This window comes from Heteronotia binoei, chromosome 16 (genome assembly GCF_032191835.1).
Source record: "Heteronotia binoei isolate CCM8104 ecotype False Entrance Well chromosome 16, APGP_CSIRO_Hbin_v1, whole genome shotgun sequence".
Lineage (NCBI taxonomy): Eukaryota > Metazoa > Chordata > Lepidosauria > Squamata > Gekkonidae > Heteronotia > Heteronotia binoei.
Genome location: NC_083238.1, coordinates 55,204,619 through 55,217,765, shown reverse-complemented (window position 1 = coordinate 55,217,765; position 13,147 = coordinate 55,204,619).

Genomic DNA, 13,147 nt, shown 5'->3' with positions numbered 1-13,147 from the left:
CTGCTTTGTTGTACTGCTTCAGCCCAACACGGCTGCCCTCTTGGATCTATCCCATCAGCAGTTACCTATGGTAGATATTTTAAAAATCCCCCTTTCATTAAGACTTTGTATATGTAATTTAAAGCAGGTTGACTCATCCCATATTCTTCTTTATCGTTCCCTGTATGGTACTATACACCTTAGGTGTCTAGATCCAATTCTGTTCAATATGACAGGCTGCTCTGACGTTGTAAAGGTTTGCCGTCTCCTGAGTGATTTGTCATCTGAAATAACTGAAAAGGTTGCTTTATTCTTGAGTCTGGTAATCAAGTAGGGGAGGGACGGTGGCTCTGTGGTAGAGCATCTGCTTGGTAAGCAGAAGGCCCCAGGTTCAATCCCCGGCATCTCCACTAAAAAAAGGTCCAGGCAAGTAGGTGTGAAAAACCTCAGCTTGAGACCCTGGAGAGCCACTACCAGTCTGAGTAGACAATACTGACTTTAGGGAGGGATGGTGGCTCAGTGGTAGAGCATCTGCTTGGTAAGCAGAAGGTCCCAGGTTCAATCCCCGGCATCTCCATCTAAAAAGGGTCCAGGCAAGTAGGCATAAAAAACCTCCGCTTGAGACCCTGGAGAGCCACTGCCAGTCTGAGAAGACAACACTGACTTTGATGGACCAGGGGTCTGATTCAGTAGAAGGCAGCTTCATATGTTCATATGATCGATTGTCCAATGTATAGCTGTATATGATTGTTTTTGTTCATTCTGTAGCTGTTTATCTGCTTGTTTGTTTATAATCTGATATATGCCAATAAAGGGTTTTGAGTTTATATGCGGATGCTTGGCTGGTTTGGATGGAGAACAAAATCTCTTGAGTTCCTCCTCATTCTTTTCTTCTTGTTCCTCTTCTTCTTCCCCATGTTCAGGTCTGTGGGCACCCAAGACCTTTCATTATCTCCTCTGACGATTTACAGTGCTTGAGGCTGCCCTATGACTCTTATAGATTTTTCACGGGATTTTTCTCCCCCACAAAAGCACCACAAGGTATATTGGATGTCTTTTGTGCTAATTAAGCCAGAAGGGAAAGCCCTCTGGGCTCTTAAATCACCCTGCTTATATAACAACCTTATTTAAGACTTGTTTCTACCATTCGAGCAGACTAGATACCAGGGAGCAGCTGCTAAAATAAAATAAACGAGAGCCTCTCCAACTAGTTGTTATTCTGACACTATCTTAGCCGGAAGTCATAAGAACATCAGAGAAGCCATGTTGGATCAGGCCAACGGCCCATCCAATCCAACATTCTGTGTCACACAGTGACCAAAAAACCTAGGTGCCATCAGGAGGTCCACCAGTGGGGTCAGAATTCCAGAAGCCCCACACACACACGCTCTTACCCCTCCAAGCACTAATAATACAGAGCATCACTGCCCCAGACATAAGAGAAACCATGCTGGATCAGGCCAATGGCCCATCCAATACAACACTTAGTGTTACACAGTGGCCAAAATCCAGGGGGCATCAGAAAGTCCACCAGCAAGGCCAGATCTCCAGAAGCCAACCCACTGTTGCCCTCCCCCCATGCGCCAAGAATACACAGCATCACTGCCCCAGACATAAGAACTTAAGAGGAGCTATGTTGGATCAGGCCAATGCCCCATCCAGTCCAACACTCTGTGTCACACAGTGGCCAAGACCCAGGGGCCATCAGGAGGACCAATGGTGGGGTCAGAATGAATGTTCCCTCTAAGCTGTAGAGTCTTGTGAGCAAAAATTCTACTTTGTGAGCTACTGGCATTAAAGTTGTGAGCTACTGCATAAATTATTGTGTTCTGGGGTCATCATTTTTGAACTGAGACAAAAATGTGTGAGCTGGAGGCTAAAAAGCTGTGAGCTAGCTCACGTTAACTCAGCTTAGAGGGAACCCTGTTCAGAACTCCAGAAGCCCTCCCGACGTTGCCCGCTAAGCACCAAGAATACAGAGTATCACTACCCCTGATATCAACATAAGAGAAACCATGTTAGATCAGGCCAGTGGCCCATCTAGTCCAACACTCTGTGTCACACAAGGGCCAAAATCGCAATTGTCACAACCTTGCTCCTGGCTCCACCCCCTCAAAGTCCTCAAATATTTCCTAAATCAGGCCTCCTTTAGCCCAGGAATCTGTAATTTAGGTTGTAATTACAGTTTTTAAGCATTGGCTCTTGACTTTGTACACAACTAACCTTTCAGGTACTTGATTCATTTGTTTGGCTTAAATTTCCCCCCTCCCTCCCCCCCATTCTGAAGGTCAGCAACTCTGCTCTGAAGGCATGTGTGAACAAAAGCTGGGCCTAGTCTGAAACTCTGGGTTCCGATTGCCTGACTGGGGTGAGGCAACAATTTCGCTCCGGGCCAATTTGGCCAGGGATCCTAGAAGTTTATTTGCCGTCTTCTGGGCATGGAGCCGGGGTCAACAGGGACGTGTGTGTTTTGAGGGGAGATATTGGTGGATTTCCTGCATTGTAAGAACATAAGAGAAGCCATGTTAGATCAGGCCAACACTCTGTGTCACATAAGAACATAAGAGAAGCCATGTTGGATCAGGCCAATGGCCCATCCAGTCCAACACTCTGTATCACATAAAAACATAAGAGAAGCCATGTTGGATCAGGCCAGTGGCCCATCCAGTCCAACTCTCTGAGTCACATAAGAACAGTCAGGCCAATGGCCCATCCAGGCCAACACTCTGTGTCACATAAGAACATAAGAGAAGCCATGTTGGATCAGGCCAATGGCCCATCCAGTCCAACTCTCTGAGTCACATAAGAACAGTCAGGCCAATGGCCCATCCAGGCCAACACTCTGTGTCACATAAGAACATAAGAGAAGCCATGTTGGATCAGGCCAATGGGCCATCCAGGCCAACACTCTGTGTCACATAAGAACAGTCAGGCCAATGGCCCACCCAGTCCAACACTGTGTCACACAGTGGCCAAAAAAAAAAAGGAGGTTTACAAGTGGGGCTAGAAGCCCTTTCACTTTGCCATCCCGCCCCCCACAAGCACCAAGAATACAGAGCATCACTGCCCCAGACAGTTCCAACAATATGCTGTGGCTAATAGCCACTGATGGACCTCTGCTCCATATATTTATCCAATCCCCTCTTGAAGCTGGCTTTGCTTGTAGCCGCCGCCACCTCCTGTGGCAGTGAATTGCACCTGTTAATCACCCTTTAGGTGAACGACTTCCTTTTATCCGTTCTAACCCAACTGCTCAGCAATTTCATTGAATGCTCACGAGTTCTTGTATTGTGAGAAAGGGAGAAAAGTACTTCTTTCTCTACTTTCTCCATCCCATGCAGAATCTTGTAAACCTCTATCATGTCACCCCGCAGTCGATGTTTCTCCAAGCTAAAGAGCCCCAAGCGTTTTAACCTTTCTTCATAGGGAAAGTGTTCCAAACCTTTAATTATTCTCGTTGTCCTTTTCTGGACTTTTTCCAATGCTATAATGTCCTTTTTGAGGTGCGGTGACCAGAATTGTACACAGTATTCCAAATGAAACCGCACCATCGATTTATACAGGGGCATTATGATACTGGCTGATTTGTTTTCAAGTCCCTTCCTAATAATTCCCAGCATGGCGTTGGCCTTTTTTATTGCAATCGCACACTGTCTTGACATTTTCATTGAGTTATCTCACTGTTCAGGGGGTTGGACTAGATGACCCTGGAGGTCCCTTCCAACTCTATGATTCTATGATTTCCTGCACGTGGACTTCAATTCATTTAAGATCATGCTAGGCAGATCTCATTTGAGCAGGAGCTCACAGAAGCAAAACTCTGGAACCTCTCAACTTTATTGTGCTCTTTTTTAAATAAATCCCTTCCCCCCGTCCCCCCCCCCCCCAAATACTTGCTTCTGAACTCCATTGTTCAAATCCTGTGAGAATTTTGCTGAACTCTAAGATTTCACAAACTTTCTAATATTTCCCCCCCACAAAAAAAATGGGAAAAGAACCAAAACATAGAAATCTTCCTTATGCCCTTGTGGTCACACAGGAGTTAGTAATTGTAAAAGTATGAGGGGAATAAGGTTTTATTATGACAATCAGAATCTAAGAAGCATTTGAAGGTAGATGCTGAGCTGATCTAATGGAGTCCGCCTGCCGGTAATGTCGTGTGTGAGAGTGTGTTTGTGTGTGTGTGGCATATGCAAATGAGCTAATAAGCTCCGGCATTTCTTTTTCTATGAAATGACCTCTGATGATCGCTTTTGTTCAGGTCTATGAAGAAGAAGAATTGCAGATTTATACCCCGCCCTTCTCTCTGAATCAGACTCATAGCGGATTACAGTCTCCTCTATCTTCTCCCCCCTCAACAGACACCCTGTGAGGTAGGTGGGGCTGAGAAGGCTCTCCCAGCAGCTGCCCTTTCAAGGACAACTCTGCGAGAGCTATGGCTGACCCAAGGCCATTCCAGCAGCTGCAAGTGGAGGAGTGGGGAATCAAACCCGGTTCTCCCAGATAAGAGTCCGCGCACTCAACCATTACACCAAACTGGCTCTCTCACTAGAGGGTCAAGAGCTTTCCACAGTGGGAACAGCATTAACGGGAAGAAGTTGTTGATGGGATTTCGGGAGAATGGTGTTAAGAGCCCCCTGGTGGCACCGTGTGTTCATAGCATGGCTACCTGGAACTTTTTAAAACCTAAGCTCATTGAAGGGAAGACAGCTCCGAGTCAGGAAATCCCAGGAGATCTGGGGGTGATGATGATATTGAATTTATACTCTGAGACTCTCTCAGAGCAGCTTTACTTTCCTCCCGTACCCCAACAGATGCCCTGTAAGGTGGGTGGGGCTGAGAGAGCTCTCCCAGAAGCTGCCCTTTCAAGGACAGCTCTGCAAGAGCTATGGCTGACCCAAGACCATTCCAGCAGCTGCAAGTGGAGGAGTGGGGGATCAACATGGCTGGTGTGTGGGAATAGGCCAAGTAGGTGGCTGCCTAGGGCGCCACATGGCCTCCCCACACACAGCATGTGTGCTGTTTGAAGCCTAAAAGAGCCTTTGCCTAAAAGAGACACATATCTCCTGTGTGACACTGACCATGGAAACTGAAGAACTCCAAAGCTTCCATGGTTGGGTTGCCAAGTCCCCTCTGCTTTCCGGAATTGATGTCATCATGCTGGTGCTGGCACTTACGGCCGCTCTAGGCGTTTCCAGGGAAAACTCTATGGTTTTCCCCGGATGCTCTAGCCATTTGGGAGGGGACAATATGGTACCTATTGTACCATAGAGTTTTCCCTCTCAAATAGCTAGAGCGTCTGGGAAAACCATAGAGTTTTCCCCTGGAAACGCCTAGAGCAGCTGCGAGTGCCATCGCCGGTGCAATGATGTCACTTCTGGGTGCCGTCATCGTGCTGACGACTTCAGGGGAGGTTTCCCCCAGACCGGGGGCTTGGCAGCCCATGTCATGAACACTGATGAGGAGGAGCTGGAAGGGTTAACAGACCTGGAAGAGTTGCCAGCCAGTTCCTCAGCTGAACAAACAGCAGCTGGCCCATCAATCACTCTCCAGGCACCAGTGTCAGCTGTTGACATCAATCTCCTCCAAGCTTTCCTCCTCCCATCTCAAGAGTTCAAAGCAGGCTCCAGAAAGAACTTTCAGAGTGAAGACATGAGGCACGCCGAGGCTTCAGATCTCTCAGCCCTGAGTTCTAACAGAGTCACTGCCACCCAGGGAGCAGGCTGATGAGACTCTGATATAGCTCCCACCCAGGACCTGGTAACCTTGTGGAAGCAACAAGTCTATTCTCTGGCTTGCATCCATGCTCCTTCCTGATCCTGAGCTGCTTGATTTCCTTGGCAGCCTGACCTTTTGGCTTTTGGAAATCGACTTCTGATTCCGGTTTGTGATTCTGCATTGGTGACTTGGCTCCTGCTTGACTTCCTGGACTTTGACCTTGGACTGGCTTTGGACTCCTGCCTGCCTGCACCCTCAGAACGTGACAGCCCTATTCCATAGTGCTCATTTCAGTGTCTCTCAGAAGCTAAGCAGATCAGCCTTGGTTAATACTTGGATGGGAGACCACCAAGGAAATTCAGAGTTGCTACGCAGAGGCAGGCAATGGCAACCCACAGCTGTTCATCTCTTGCCCTCAGCCAGAGGGCCCAGGCTAGTCCAACCTCATATCTCAGAAGCTAAGCAGGGTCAGCCCTACAGTTAGGACTTGGATGGGAGACCACCAAGGAAGTCCAGGGTTGTTATGCAGAGGCAGGCAATGGCAGGGCAAGCCTCTGATCGTCTCCTGCCTTGAAGACCCTGCACAATCTCTGCTACATCAGTTGTGACTTGACAGCGTTTTCCACCACCACCGCTGGACCGCCAGCAGAGGGCAGTGCTCCATCAGAGGACCTTCCAAGAGACTAGATGAAAACCATCTCAGGGCCAAATGAGTCTATGGGCTGGTTCCCTACGGGCACCGTGGTGCAGGGGTGTCGAACATGCAATATGGGTGTCGAATCAGGCCCCTGTAGGGCTCCTAGCAGCCCCCCCCCCGAGCAACTGGCTGCCATCTGCTTCCTTCTCCCTCTCTCTTGCTTCCTTCTACATCACAGCTTGCTTTGCAAGGCTTGATCAATCACACAGGAGCTATAGAGCAAAACCTCTGTTTCTCCATTGGCTGAGGCTCCTCCCTTGGGGAGGAAGGGGGAGGGGAGACAGAGCTTGCTTTGCCAGGCTCTCTCAATTGCACAGCAGAGCTACTGAGCCAAGCCTCTCTTTCTTCTATTGGCTGAGGCTCCTTCCCCCCCAGTCCCTTGGGGAAGAAAGGAAAGAGCCAGAGCTTCCTTTGTCCAATTCCCTTGATCCCATGGGAGAAATACAAAGAAAGCACCTTTAAGAGCAACGAGTGCTAACGTTTAAAGCATGTTTTAAGTTTTTAAAAATATACGTTTGGGTTTGTCTACGTTCTTTATAAAATTGATATCTCTGCTACTTTGTCATAAAGAGACACATGCATGGCTCGGCCCAACAAGGTCTCATTTATATCAGATCCGGCCCTCCTAGCAAATGAGTTTGACACCCCTGGTTGCTTTGCCTTCAGATGATTCTAAATTTGTTCTTCTGTATGTGCTCAATGAGTTCAGGAATGGGGCTGTCGAGACAGAGAGGGGTTCCTACGACGTTCATCTCTCCAAGTTCCAGAACCAGGAATTCTCCGTGATAACGAAAACACTCGCCATTCCAGTGACCTACAATTTGCTCCTGAAGCTACACGTCTCGGCAAAACTCCCAGTTTCTTAGAATTGCATCCCCACACCTCCGCAGCAATTATTAAAAACCACTGTCAGGTTTTCTCTCACAGGGGAGATAAAGTAGGGCGGGTGGATGTGTAAAGTGCTGTGAAGCTGACTTATGGCACCCCCAGCGAGGGGCTTTTCAAGGTGAGTGAGAAGCAGACAGGATTTTGCCAATGCCTTCCTCTGCAGAGCTTTCCTTGGTGGTCTCCCATTCACATACCGACCCTACTTAGCTTCTGAGATCTGAGAAGCAGAGGTGGTTGGCCATTGCCTTCCTCTGCAGAGCCTTCCTTGGTGGTCTCCCATTCAAGTACCCACCCTGCTTAGCTTCTGAGATCTGAGAAGCAGAGGTGGTTGGCCATTGCCTTCCTCTGCAGAGCCTTCCTTGGTGGTCTCCCATTCAAGTACCCACCCTGCTTAGCTTCTGAGATCTGAGAAGCAGAGGTGGTTGGCCATTGCCTTCCTCTGCAGAGCCTTTCTTGGTGGTCTCCCTTCCAAGTACAGACCCTGCTTAGTTTCTGAGATCTGAGAAGCAGAGGTGGTTGGCCATTTCCTTCCTCTGCAGAGTCTTCCTTGGTGGTCTCCCATCCAAGTACTGACCCTGCTCAGCTTCTGAGATCTGAGAAGCAGACGTGGTTGGCCATTGCCTTCCTCTGCAGAGCCTTCCTTGGTGGTCTCCCATTCAAATACCCATCCTGCTTAGCTTCTGAGATCTGAGAAGCAGAGGTGGCTGGCCATTTCCTTCCTCTGCAGAGCCTTTCTTGGTGGTCTCCTATCCAAGTATCCATCCTGCTTAGCTTCTGAGATCTGAGAAGCAGAGGTGGTTGGCCATTGCCTTCCTCTGCAGAGCCTTCCTAGGTGGTGTCTCATCCAAGTACTGACCCTGCTTAGCATCCGAGATCTGAGAAGCAGAGGTGGCTGGTCATTGTCTTCCTTTGCAGAGCCTTCCTGTAAGTAAGTAAGTAAAATTTTATTTGTATCCCGCCCTCCCCCGCCAAAGCAGGCTCAGGGCGGCGAACAGTATCCATAAATAGACAATACAGTAAATAAAACATTAAAATTAACATTAAAAGCAATCAATACTTAATTAAAACATTACTAAATCTGACAGTAACATTATTGTTTGACGCTATCCTGTCAGTTGAAATAATAACAAGATCCCTGAACCGGACCGTTTTGGCGTTTTCCTTTGTTACATACTTATAATTTAGCAGTTCATAAACGCCAACTTGAAGAGGGTGGTCTTGCAGGCCCTGCGGAACTGATCAAGGCTTCGCAGGGCCCGCACCTCCTCCGCAGGGCCCGCACCTTCCTGGGTGGTCTCCCATCCAAATACCAACCCTGCTTAGCATCTGAGATCTGAGAAGCTGAGCTGGTTGGCCATTGCCTTCCTCTGCAGAGTCGTCCTTGGTGGTCTCCCATCCAAGTACTGACCCTGCTTAGCATCTTAGATTTGAGAAGCAGAGGTGGCTGGTCATTGTCTTCCTCTGCAGAGCCTTCCTTGGTGGTCTCCCAGTCCAAGTACCCATCCTGCTTAGCTTCTGAGATCTGAGAAGCAGACGTGGTTGGCCATTGCCTTCCTCTGCAGAGCCTTCCTTGGTGGTCTCCCATTCAAGTACCCATCCTGCTTAGCTTCTGAGATCTGAGAAGCAGAGGTGGTTGGCCATTTCCTTCCTCTGCAGAGCCTTTCTTGGTGGTCTCCTATCCAAGTACTGACCCTGCTTAGCTTCTGAGATCTGAGAAGCAGACGTGGTTGGCCATTGCCTTCCTCTGCAGAGTCTTCCTTGGTGGTCTCCCATTCAAGTACCCACCCTGCTTAGCTTCTGAGATCTGAGAAGCAGAGGTGGTTGGCCATTGCCTTCCTCTGCAGAGAATTCCTTGGTGGTCTACCATTCAAGTACCCATCCTGCTTAGCTTCTGAGATCTGAGAAGCAGACGTGGTTGGCCATTGCCTTCCTCTGCAGAGTCTTCCTTGGTGGTCTCCCATTCAAGTACCCACCCTGCTTAGCTTCTGAGATCTGAGAAGCAGAGGTGGCTGGCCATTTCCTTCCTCTGCAGAGCCTTTCTTGGTGGTCTCCTATCCAAGTATCCATCCTGCTTAGCTTCTGAGATCTGAGAAGCAGAGGTGGTTGGCCATTGCCTTCCTCTGCAGAGCCTTCCTAGGTGGTGTCTCATCCAAGTACTGACCCTGCTTAGCATCCGAGATCTGAGAAGCAGAGGTGGCTGGTCATTGTCTTCCTTTGCAGAGCCTTCCTGTAAGTAAGTAAGTAAAATTTTATTTGTATCCCGCCCTCCCCCGCCAAAGCAGGCTCAGGGCGGCGAACAGTATCCATAAATAGACAATACAGTAAATAAAACATTAAAATTAACATTAAAAGCAATCAATACTTAATTAAAACATTACTAAATCTGACAGTAACATTATTGTTTGACGCTATCCTGTCAGTTGAAATAATAACAAGATCCCTGAACCGGACCGTTTTGGCGTTTTCCTTTGTTACATACTTATAATTTAGCAGTTCATAAACGCCAACTTGAAGAGGGTGGTCTTGCAGGCCCTGCGGAACTGATCAAGGCTTCGCAGGGCCCGCACCTCCTCCGCAGGGCCCGCACCTTCCTGGGTGGTCTCCCATCCAAATACCAACCCTGCTTAGCATCTGAGATCTGAGAAGCTGAGCTGGTTGGCCATTGCCTTCCTCTGCAGAGTCGTCCTTGGTGGTCTCCCATCCAAGTACTGACCCTGCTTAGCATCTTAGATTTGAGAAGCAGAGGTGGCTGGTCATTGTCTTCCTCTGCAGAGCCTTCCTTGGTGGTCTCCCAGTCCAAGTACCCATCCTGCTTAGCTTCTGAGATCTGAGAAGCAGAGGTGGTTGGCCATTGCCTTCCTCTGCAGAGCCTTCCTTGGTGGTCTCCCATCCACGTACTGACCCTGCTTAGCTTCCAAGAGGCGATGAGATTGGGCTATAAATCATGCCGCCTCCCCACCCCCTCCAAGCAGGATATAAATAGCTAAATAAATATTGTTTCCCAAATAACTCAGCCAAATACACAAACAATTAGGGTCACCATATTTTGAAAAGCCAAAAAGTGGACGTGTTTTCTCTACAGTCTACTTCAAACCGGACCAATCTCATTTTAAATAAATCCCCCAACAATTTCAGCTGTGATCATTGCTAACTAAAGAAAAGGGGGGTGGCAAAAGAGGAGATGGCTGGACAGCGTTGCTGATGTAACTAACACGAATTTGAGCAGACTGCAGAGGATGGTGGAAGACAGGCGGGCCTGGCGTGACTTTGTCCATGGGGTCGCAAAGAGTCAGACTCGACTGTGCGACTGAACAACAACACCATTGCTAACTAGGAACATTCCTAACCTTCCCAAGGCCTTAAACCCCCCCCCCCCCAAAACACACACACAAAAAACAGGAACGCACAGGAACGCAGTTCCGGCTGGCTTGGTGTCAGGGGGTGTGGCCTAATATGCAAATGAATTCCTGCTCGGCTTTCTCTACCAAAAAACCCTATGTGAAACAATGGTGACACCAGGGGGTGTGTGGCATAATATGCAAATGAGTTCCTGTTGGGCCTTTTCTACAAAAAAGCTCAGTGTGGAACAATGGTGCCACCAGGGGTGTGGCCTAATATGCAAATGAGTTCCTGCTGGGCCTTGTCTACAAAAAGCGCAGTGTGACACAATGATGACACCAGGGGGTGTAGCCTAATATGCAAATTAGTTCCTGCTGGGCCTTCTCTACAAAAAAAGAGCTCAGTATGAAACAATGGTGCCATAAGGGGGTGTGGCCTAATATGCAAATGAGTTCCTGCTGGGCCTTTTCTACCAAAAAAAGCTCAGTGTGAAACAATGGTGACATCAGGGGGTGTGGTCTAAAATGCAAATAATTCCTGCTGGGCTTTTTCTACCATAAAAAGCCCTGAACCTTCCACTTCAAAACCAGGACATTTTAATCCTTTTTTTAAGTGCCCAAAAGAGGAGAGAAGGGAAGGGAAGGGAAGGGAAGGGAAGGGAAGGGAAGGGAAGGGAAGGGAAGGGAAGGGAAGGGAAGGGAAGGGAAGGGAAGGGAAGGGAAGGGAAGGGAAGGGAAGGGAAGGGAAGGGGAAGGGGAAGGGGAAGGGGAAGGGGAAGGGGAAGGGGAAGGGGAAGGGGAAGGGGAAGGGGAAGGGGAAGGGGAAGGGAAGGGGAAGGGGAAGGGGAAGGGGAAGGGGAAGGGGAAGGGGAAGGGGAAGGGGAAGGGGAAGGGGAAGGGGAAGGGGAGGGAAGGGAAGGGAAGGGAAGGGAAGGGAAGGGAAGGGAAGGGAAGGGAAGGGAAGGGAAGGGAAGGGAAGGGAAGGGAAGGGAAGGAAGGGAAGGGAAGGGAAGGGGAAGGGGAAGGGGAAGGGGAAGGGGAAGGGGAAGGGGAAGGGGAAGGGGAAGGGGAAGGGGAAGGGGAAGGGAAGGGGAAGGGGAAGGGGAAGGGGAAGGGGAAGGGGAAGGGGAGGGAAGGGGAGGGAAGGGAGGGAAGGGAAGGGAAGGGAAGGGAAGGGAAGGAAGGGAAGGGAAGGGAAGGGAAGGAGGGAAGGGAAGGAAGGGAAGGGAAGGAAGGGGAAGGGGAAGGGGAAGGGGAAGGGGAAGGGGAAGGGGAAGGGGAGGGGAAGGGAGGGAAGGGAAGGGAAGGGAAGGGAAGGGAAGGGAAGGGAAGGGGAAGGGGAAGGGGAAGGGGAAGGGGAAGGGGAAGGGAAGGGGAAGGGGAAGGGGAGGGGAGGGGAGGGGAGGGGAGGGAGGAAGGAAAGGAAGGAAGGGAAGGGAAGGGAAGGGAAGGGAAGGGAAGGGAAGGAAGGGAAGGGAAGGGAAGGGAAGGGAAGGGAAGGGAAGGGAAGGGAAGGGGAAGGGGAAGGGGAAGGGGAAGGGAAGGGAAGGGAAGGGAAGGGAAGGGGAAGGGGAAGGGAAGGGGAAGGGGAAGGGGAAGGGAAGGGAAGGGGAAGGGGAAGGGGAAGGGGAAGGGGAGGAAGGGAAGGGAAGGGAAGGGAAGGGAAGGAAGGGAAGGGAAGGGAAGGGAAGGGAAGGAAGGGAAGGGAAGGGAAGGAAGGGAAGGGAAGGGAAGGGAAGGGGAAGGGAAGGGGAAGGGGAAGGGAAAGGGAAAGGGAAGGGAAAGGGAAAGGGAAAGGGAAAGGAAAGGGAAAGGGAAAGGGAAAGGGAAAGGGAAAGGGAAAGGGAAAGGGAAAGGGAAAGGGAAAGGGAAAGGGAAAGGGAAAGGGAAAGGGAAAGGAAAGGGAAGGGAAAGGGAAAGGGAAGGGAAAGGGAAAGGGGAAGGGGAAGGGGAAGGGGAAGGGGAAGGGAAGGGGAAGGGGAAGGGGAAGGGGAAGGGGAAGGGGAAGGGAAGGGGAAGGGGAAGGGAAGGGGAGGGGGAGGGAAGGGAAGGGAAGGGAAGGGAAGGGAAGGAAGGGAAGGGAAGGGAAGGGAAAGGGGAAAGGGGAAGGGGAAGGGGAAGGGGAGGGAAGGGAAGGGAAGGGAAGGGAAGGGAAGGGAAGGGAAGGGAAGGGAAGGGAAGGGAAGGGGAAGGGGAAGGGGAAGGGGAAGGGAAGGGAAGGAAGGGAAGGGAAGGGAAGGGAAGGGAAGGGAAGGAAGGGAAGGGAAGGGAAAGGGGAAGGGGAAGGGGAAGGGAAGGGAAGGGAAGGAAGGGGAAGGGGAAGGGGAAGGGAAGGGGAAGGGAAGGGAAGGAAGGGAAAGGGGAAGGGGAGGGAAGGGGAAGGGGAGGAAGGAAGGGAAGGGAAGGGAAGGGAAGGGAAGGGAAGGGAAGGAAGGGAAAGGGAAGGGGAAGGGGAAGGGGAAGGGGAGGGAAGGAAGGGAAGGGAAGGAAGGGAAAGGGAAGGGAAAGGGAAAAGGGAAAGGAAAGG